The sequence below is a fragment of the Mustela nivalis genome (assembly GCF_964662115.1).
Source record: "Mustela nivalis genome assembly, chromosome: 3".
Taxonomy (NCBI): domain Eukaryota; kingdom Metazoa; phylum Chordata; class Mammalia; order Carnivora; family Mustelidae; genus Mustela; species Mustela nivalis.
Genome location: NC_139022.1, coordinates 106,357,458 through 106,364,918, shown reverse-complemented (window position 1 = coordinate 106,364,918; position 7,461 = coordinate 106,357,458). Strand labels below are relative to the sequence as shown.

At 50.3% G+C, this 7,461-nt stretch overlaps 1 long non-coding RNA gene across 1 annotated transcript; it reads right to left on the bottom strand.

Moving 5' to 3' along the window:
- Positions 1–2,211: 2,211 nt before the first annotated feature.
- LOC309861593 lies at positions 2,212–7,178 on the bottom strand. Its single transcript, XR_014310040.1, has 3 exons — positions 7,095–7,178; positions 6,223–6,331; positions 2,212–2,402 (listed from the first exon to the last, which is right to left on the bottom strand). It is a non-coding gene; the product is annotated as an uncharacterized lncRNA (long non-coding RNA).
- Between the last annotated feature and the right edge of the window lie 283 nt (positions 7,179–7,461).

The following is a 7,461-nucleotide window of genomic DNA, read 5'->3' as shown; positions in this document are numbered from 1 at the left end:
GTTCAGCTGCCTGTCCCCCAACCCTGCCCACCACCCTGCCTAAAGGACAGCCCGATGGGAGCAGGGGGTCTTGGCTGCCTCGTTTGTCCCTCTACCTTCATGCCCCACATATAACCTTCAATAAATATTTACTGTGTGAATTGTGAATATGCGGTAGGCAGTGAGGCTGTGCTGGATGGGCGTACATTCCAAGGAGCATGAAACTGGGAAGAGCCTTAGCCACCAGGGAAGCACAATCAACAAATTCTTGATTCCAGGGCAAACAAGAACAAGTAGAACCTTACTGTGCACTGAGCCACCCACTGGGGTCCCAGCATGAATTTGCCAGCAGGCAACAGCCTCCTTCCGGAGGACACAAGGCGTCTGCATGGCAAGCTGACAGCAGCCACAGGTCAAGGACCAGACACAGCAGCTAGAAATGAAGTACTCCCCGAGGCATTCGGCGTTTATTCATCATTCCATGTGCTCAGCCTGTGTGAGCCTCCTGTAACCTGGGGTGGGACAAGGGTGAACTTTCCTGGAGCACATATGCCCCCAGTCATGCCAGGCCATAGCCGTAGCAAGCCCTGGCTGAAGGAGGCCCTTGTGCTTCCCCCACCCTCACCTCCATCAGACACCCCCATGAGCCTCACCCCCAGATCTATGGTCACACTGGTTGCTCTCTGCATCTGGGAAGTGTCCACAGCCATGGCTCAGGGCCCATCCAGCTGCTTAGTGCCTCTGGATACTTCACAGCTCCCTCAAGCCTTCCTCCCTCCCTCCAGGTCATTCCAGAGAGGGGCACACCCCCAACAGCAACACACATCTCTCCTATGACAACTTTATACCACGTGCATGCTTACTTGATTAACGTCGGTGTACCCCACAAGATGGTCAACATCACGAGGGCAGGGCCAAAACTAGATTGGCTTTGCTTCACCATTCCATCTCCTGTGTCTTGCACTACTCAGGTAACATACCAAAAACTCAGGTGGAGTGAAGGAAGGATCTGCCGACCTAGGCCAGCATTTCCCAAACTGTGTCTTAAGGAACTGTTAACCGGTGCTCAGTAAACACAGGTTTGAGAAACACTGTACACTCACCTCACAATATGCATTAGCGTATTATTTTTAACTTGGGAGGAGTCCTGCAAGAAAGAAACATCTAACTTTAATCCTATGTTTCCCTTTCCCTGAGTCTGAGATCCTCTCCTCATTCCTTTCAACATCCTAGAGAGAATGGGGTGGGTGCCTGGGAACACCAGTTTGGGAAACATGATACGAATACCACTTCTGTTTTTAAATATTCTATTTCAACAAACCAGTAAACCCCAATTTTTCAAAACTGCTCTGAGCCATTATGTGAAGGGGGTCTGCTGTGCCCAGGCTTTGCTTCCCACCTGCCTCAATGCTGCCTTTCCTCCAGGGTCTATGGAAATCACGCCAATCAGTTGTGCCCAGAAAGCCCCCAAGGCTCCCTGACCTTAGGCTTATGCCAGAATGAAAAACCAGTCTGGAACCCAGGCAGGTGTGGAGCAGAATTTCCTCTTCAAGTTCATGTTTTCTTCACCACCACCACCCCATCCCTATGCTGGTCACATGAAGTAAGAGCACCCATCAGCATTTACACTGTTCAAATCATGAATGCTGATGCTATCCTTTTTGTCTCATGAGAAACCCAGTGGGTGGTCCTGATACAGTTGTCCTCATTTCAAAGAATAGAGAAACTGAGACCCATGGTTTCTTAAGGTCACCCGGCCCCAGAAGTTGCAGAGTGCAAAGAGAGTTTGTGGTCCCATGCATCTCCAGCCACGGCTCTTCCCCCTTGTGGATCAGGTTACTCTTTGACTCGAAAACTATCACTGGAAGAGATGGCCCAAGGCCCAGCAGGTCTGTGACCAGAGAGAACTCCCTCACACAGGGAGGGAAGCCTAGCTTATGTTGGGCCAGGAGAACCTGACCATCAACAGCCTCTGGGCAGGATCTGGCATGTTGGTTTAACTCAATCCACACAACTGGGTTGTTTTTCGCTGTCTACGTTTAAGAGTCAAGAAATTTCATCTTAAAATCTGGAATCCAGACTCTCTTGAAAACTCAGGGGACATGGCCACCTTGGGTCTTCATTTCCGGGGCAACCATGAACTGGCACAGGTGTCTATCTCTCCAAATGCACACATCCTCTTCAGTTCATCCCAGGCCTCTTGACTCCCTCCCCCTCCCTGATTTACCTGCTGGGCCCTGTGGGCCCTGGAGTGTGACCCCCACTGCTTTGTAGATGCTGGTCTTGTTTCCACCCCACCAGACAAGGAGGTAGGCACAGAGTTGATGGACATAGGGACTGCCAAAGAGGGTGGGGGAAAGCACCACGAAACACATTTTCTGAAGCCTGGAATAACAACTTCCACGGAAAATAAAAACACGTTCCTGCAACAAAGAGAAAATGCAGACATAAATTCCCCTTAACCAGCAGCCAAATGTTTTAATATTTATGCCTGGATTTTCCCAGGCAATTTTAATTCACATTTGCGCTTTTGCTACAGAAAATAAAAGGGAAGACAGGGGTACGGAACATGCAAAATACTCAAAAATACCATCATTTAAATGGAATTGAATCCTTTTCAAAATGCTGCGTCCAGTGAAGTTGTTGCCTTAAGAGGTGGGTTTTTTTGGGGGGGGGGGGTTGTTGTTGTTGTTTTTGTCAATTCTGTGCACCACTCAAAACCCGCTGAAAGCTATAAAAAGCACCCGCCATCTCAATGGACTCCAGATTCACTTGCTCTGGGGCTGGATTCCTATGTGGCCCCTTTGCAGCAGGAGCAGAGCTAGGGGTGAGAGCTGAGGAGCTGCTGGGGCCTGTGGCAGATGAACCTGTTATATTCCATTTCCAAGCCCCACACCGTTAGATAAAGAGGCAATTTCAACCGGGCGCTTGCCGCAGCCCAAATACAACTTTGCCAATCCTGGCTGGCAACGGCAGGAAGAATGCTGCTGCAGAAACAGCGTATTTTCTCAAGTCCTTCAGAGTTCAAGAGTTCATGGTGGCTCTTTCTTCCAGCAAATCCAGCTGCTATGGGCCATGGCATTGGCCAGCCAGGCATTGTACTGGAATGGAGATAAATTTCTCCCCAAAACGAACTCTCAAATCAGCCCACTTTCCAGATGCTGGTGCACCATCACTTCCTCCAGGGAGCCCTCCACCCTCTATCCAGCCATCCCACTGTTTCCTCCCAAGAGCAGGAATCCTTGGTGAATGTTACTCTTAACCTGCTGCCTCAAGTTATTGCTTATCCTTTTTACATGGGGACCCGAGTGACTGGAAGCTAAACAAGCTGGTCCCTCAAGGTGGGACAAAGTCTCCTACTTCTCTTTGTAAGCACACATGTGGTGGGCCCTCTGCTGGAAGAGCCACCCTCATGCAGTAGTCTGGACATTAGCCTCGAGCTCTAAGCACAGCAAAGAAACAGCAAGAATGTGGACCTGGGGAACCATGTGGCTGGGGGATGGGCCAATGCGCAGTGCATTTCCAAACCCTTGGCACTGCCTGAGCCTTGGACCCCTGACACTCTCCGGAGGAGAGGAGCACCCAGCAGTGACTGAGACTCAGTTCCCACCAGACCAGTAGGACAGGGGCTCCAATTTACCGAATGTAAGACACTTACCCACCTGAGTTTGTGCAAAGAAATTTCCACTGGCCTCAAATCTAGCTCAATAAATGACACAGGGGGGAAAAGAAACAGTGTGTGGGCTCTCACCCTCGGTGCAGAGGAGAGAGGCATTGAGAACATGTGGGTGGAGGTTGCAAAACAGGCTCTAGGAGCAGAGAATGGAAGGTGTGTGTGTCCCAGATCTGGGACTGGTAAAAGAGGTTTGCTGATGGAACCGCAGTGGTTCTTTGGATATGGTTTCCCTATTGGTCTCAGTAGATATGTGGAGACTTGCTGTCAGTTTCCCAGGACAAACCACCAAAAGGCCACCTAGAAGCCCCCAAAGAAGCCCCCACTGAGCAGAGTTCTGGCCCCAGTAAGAAGGCCATGCTATGTCACAATGCAGGTGGTGGTCCCCCACAAGAGCCCCAGGACTCGAAGCAAGTTTCACAAACCCCCTTCATCAGCAAGAAATAAACCTGGGACATGACTGAATGAAGAATGAAGAAGTCTGTCCATCGGGGGCCGTAGCTCAGCAGGTTAAGCGTCTGCCTTCGGCTCAGGTCATGATTCTGGGGTCCTGGGATAGAGCCCCTGCATCGGGCTCCCTGCAGCGGGGAGCCTGCTTCTCCCTCTGCCTGCTGCTCCCCTTGCTTGTGCTCTCTTGTGCTTTCTCTCTCATATTCTGTCAAATAAATAAGTAAAAAATCTTTGGGAAAAAGTGAGGGCCACTCTACTGTTCATTCACTGAAGAAGTGTTCGCAAGGCCCCAGCTGCCATGTACCACACAGCCTGCAAGGGCTCTAGCACAAAAGATACAGCAGGGAGCTAGGGAGCCATGGACAGACACGGCCCCTGCCTTCGTGGGGCCTGCCCTCTAGTTAGGGGAAAAAACCAACCAAAAACTGATGAATGAATCATTTCAGGTAGGGATTGATGCAGCTAAATAGAAGTAAAGCAAGAGGAGAGAATGAAAACGTGTTGGAAGAAAACTTATCTAGATGGTCACCTGCAGAAAGGGTGACATTTGAGCAGAGACACTTGGGAAGATCGGAGGGGGAGGGTTCCTAGCAGTTGATGAACAGGCACAAAGGGCTTAAGGCCAGAGAATGGCCAGGGTGGCTGAGGTAAAAGGCAGGGCCCGGGAGGAGGGGCTTCCCTGCCAAGCTACCAGCACTCATCTTCCTCCCCATCCCACCCACGTCCTGGCCCCAGTGGGACATGTGGGAGAAAGGCTCACTCTGGTGGCTCCCACCCCTAACCTGAGCTTCCAGCACCAGTAAGACCCAGTTAGACCCTACCCCGAAGAGGAACCCCATGGAGTACCCAGCCTTCACGGAGATAAAATGGAGTGTTTTCCAAACCACAACTTTCTGAACATCCCCTTCAGGCCCAACATCTATGTTTGATATCAGCTCAAAGGAAATTTTCTCTCAAAGCATTAGTTTTGTACATCCTGGTATTTTTGCACACAGAGGAACAGGAAACCCAAACAGTGCCTCAGTTCAAGGAAGATGGCAAGGCCTCCCTCTCCCCTGCTTGAATCACTGAAGCGAAGTTGAGCGCCCCAGATGGAAACAAGAGAGGCAAACACTACTGAGGTCCCGAATTAAGCTCTGTGACTGGGCCTGAGGGGACGATCTGCACCCTGACTAGAGACCCAGGGACCTGCCCTGGAAGAAGCAAGTAGAAAAGGTGAGGTCAGAGGTCAAGGCTCAGCAGTGCTGCCTGGTGTCTCCCAGGCTGCTGACCACCTCTCTCAGGGACCCACAGGGACAGCCTCAGCTCCTCTGGCATACAGCCCATACTGCAGAGGAGGGGTCATTCAAATGTCCTCTCCCCTGCACACCCTCCCAATGCCCCCACACTGCCCTAGAGACAAAGTCTGAGTGCCCTATAATCCCGCCATCTCGGCCCACTCACAACACTCAACCCATCTGAACCAGTGTTGCTCAGAAGCCTGTGCCCATGACAAAGAGTACGTTGTGCAGGAGCCCCAGCGCACACACCCACACAGGTTTCTGAAACACAAGTTTCAAGAAACCATGATCCTTAATATGTACCATGAGCCCCGATGTTTCCAATCCCATCTTATTCTGTTTCTTTTTAAAGCTGGTCATGACATGCTAAGTTGGTTTCATGCTCCACTAGCAAATCATGAACTACAGTTTGTGTAACAATACACTAAACCAATTTCTGCTGTCTGTCCAAATTGCCTTCCCCTTCCGTCCGTCTGAGATTTCTCACGTGCCTTTCTTTCTGTTTGGATTTCCCTTCTCTTCCCTATTCCCCCCTTTCTTTTGCTGATTCAGTTGTTTTCAACCTTGGCTGTACATTAGAATCAGACGGGATGCCTTAAAAAATATACCAATGCCTGAGCATCTGCTCACACTGGTCCTCCCAGAACTTGATTTCATTGGTCATGGTGGAGCCCTGCTCACAGTACCTAAGAGGCAGAGGTAAATATTTGTTATATCAACTGAAGAGGAAGGTCCTATTATTATCCCATTTTACAGATAAGGAAACTGAACCTTCAGAAGGTTCGTCAATTAGCCAGTGTCAAGAGCTGGAAGTGGAAAAGAAGGGATCAGGACTCCTACCTGCCCAGTTCCAGAGTCAGAGCCTCCTAACCAGCCCAGGTGCTTCCTCTCACAGCCCAAGAGAAAAGAGATGCAACTCACAGCTTTGCCAGACATTCAGGATGAAGATCTAAGGAAAGCCATTAGGTATCACAGTAGGACCGCTTTTCTCCTGGCTCTTTTCCGGCTCTGGGTTCACAGAGCATCCCAGCATCCCTGTAACTGACTTGGTCCCTAGTACCCTTCTATGGCCACTCTGCTCTCTCACCCAGCTCCCCTATTCCCCTTGCCAGCTGGACACTTCCAAAAGGACATTCTCTCAAGTAAAAGGACTCACCCCAAACTCATTCTCTCCTTCCTCTCACCCCCAACATCCCCACTCCCCTGCTTAATGCTTCCACTTATCTAAGTTCAAGATATCCCATCCTCAACATCACTGACCAGTCCCTCCCTCCCTCCACACTCCCCCAAACCATGCTGCTGGGCACCCAGTCTCCCGTGTTGCCACTCCCCACACTCTACCTCATGACCCCACCACTTCCTTGGCTCCCTGTCAGTTTGCCGCTGTCGCGTTCCCCTGGGCTGTAGCAGTGGTCTCCACACATCTTTCTGTTTCCATGTTCTCCCCACCTATCGACCCCCACAAATAGGATGCTTGACCAAAGCCCAACTCTGGCCAGGGTTCTTCTTAGAAGCCTCCAGTGAGCCCATCCTAGCCCACACTGGGAGATAAAACTTAAGTGTCTGAGTCCACTGTTGTGAGCTGGTAGGAAGGGAATTTCCAGCCATATTTTACCATAACTCAACCTACATCCCCAACTAACAGATCTACTAGGTGTGCCATTCCTCAGATACGCCTCCTACGGCCACCCTGACCCAGGCATCAATATTACCAGTTGCTGAAGGAGGACTCAAGAGGAAATCACACCATCAGGAGGACCAGCCCATTAAGCTAAATGTTCCAGACACCACTCACTGCTTTCAATGCTAGGGCCATGGCAACAAGTTGCAGCTCAGCTTCATTGATGAACAAATAATAGGACCATGGGGTTATGGAAGTCTGGTAATTTTAACTGTGAAAAATGGTAGGGACTGTAAAGGTTTCTAATAGGGCCATGGGGAAAATGGGTATTGGTGAGGCAGCACAAAATTATGGCAATGGGGAACCCTATCAACCTAGAAATTACACCAGGTCATGAGGCTTCGGGCGGCTATAGGGGAAGGGAATACAGGCCCCTGCTCTGTCTTCAAATGAGATAC